Below are 1,702 nucleotides of genomic sequence, written 5' to 3' on the forward strand. Positions count from 1 at the left end.
CGTTGCGGGTTCTAGTAGTTACACTAAAAATAGAAAAACTCCAAATTTATTCAAAATTTCAAAATACCGCATATTTCCCAATCACATGTCGTTATGATATACAGATCAGTGTCCTTACTGGCAGGGATTTGTGTTTGGGTTGATACATCAATCTGAAATGAATCTATTGTAATTCATTGTAAATGGATTATTATAAAAAAAAACAAAAAAAACGACTAATGTAAAATAAAACAGAAAAAATAAAAACAAATAAACAAATAAAAATAAATATAAAATGAAGCTGAAAAAAAACCCAAACAAAACAAAGAATAAAATAAAAAGCAAACCCAAACAGAAAAAACGAAAAAGAAATAAACAAGCAAAACTGAACAAATCAAAACAAAACAAGACAAATCTGAGCTGAACAAAGCAAAACAAATACATAAACAAATAAAACAGAACAAATCAAAACAAAACCAAGCGGATCAAAACTAAATAAATGAATAAAAAACAAACCAAACAGAAAAAAAACCCAAAACAAATAAACAGACAAAACAAGCAATAAAAAATGACTGACATAAATCTTGGCAAAAGGTCTAACTGAGAACAAATTGATTAATATTACAAAAGGACAGACAAGTGGTGTTGTGTTGTGCACTTAACACTTCTGAGATTTTCTCTTTTTTTTTGAGAAATTCAGCACTATCAACAATTATTCATATCCTGGGAAAAATGAAACTGGGTTTTATTAAAGAAAAAAAAATCCCTTTTTTGTGGATGACCTGCTGTTATGAAATCATTTTTGCAGAGATTTGCAGATTACTACACAAGCATTTCCCCAAATGTTGTTTCCTCATAGATCGAAATTTGTTTTTATAATGTACAATGACCCCAAAACCATCTTCACAGTGAAATAAATGTTTTAAATTCCACCATCATCTAAAAGACCATATATTTTTTTTTTTTATCAAGTATGCAAATTGCTGTGTTTTCCACTAATGGATAAAACCTAATTTGCATAAATAAATAAATGTAAATGCTGCAAATTTAAAAAGAGGGCAAAGACTAATTGTGATTAAAAGAAATAAGAATAAATGAATAAAAACAAATGGACAAACAAAACCCCAAACAATAACAAAGCCCCAAACAAAAGAAACCCAAAGCAAAACAAAACAAAGCAAACATAAATAAAGCAAATAAACAAAACAAAATAAAAACAAACAGAACAAAAATGGACATTACCTAATAACACACAGTCTTATTGTTTGTTTAATACTAATTATTATTATTATTATTATTATTATTATTATTATTATTATTATTATTATTATTATTATTATTATTATTATTATTATTATTAATATTAATATTATAATATACAAATTGACATTATGTTAAGTGTATGCAACCAAAAAGAGGAACACACACACACACACACACACACACACACAGACACACACACACACACACACACACACACACACACACACACACACACACACACACACACACACACACACACAGACACACACACACACACACACACTTATATACAGTACTGTACAAGTCTTATGCACCCACATGCTTGTTTGCTCTAGTAACATTACAACATTTTTACAAATATTATAAATAAAAATTCCATGCTAAAGGTTTATATTGTGTAATAGAGTTTGCTTCAGTCATACTAAAAAAAAAATCCAGCCACTTCCTTTATAAAATCGAG

This window comes from Tachysurus vachellii, chromosome 6 (assembly GCF_030014155.1).
Source record: "Tachysurus vachellii isolate PV-2020 chromosome 6, HZAU_Pvac_v1, whole genome shotgun sequence".
Lineage (NCBI taxonomy): Eukaryota > Metazoa > Chordata > Actinopteri > Siluriformes > Bagridae > Tachysurus > Tachysurus vachellii.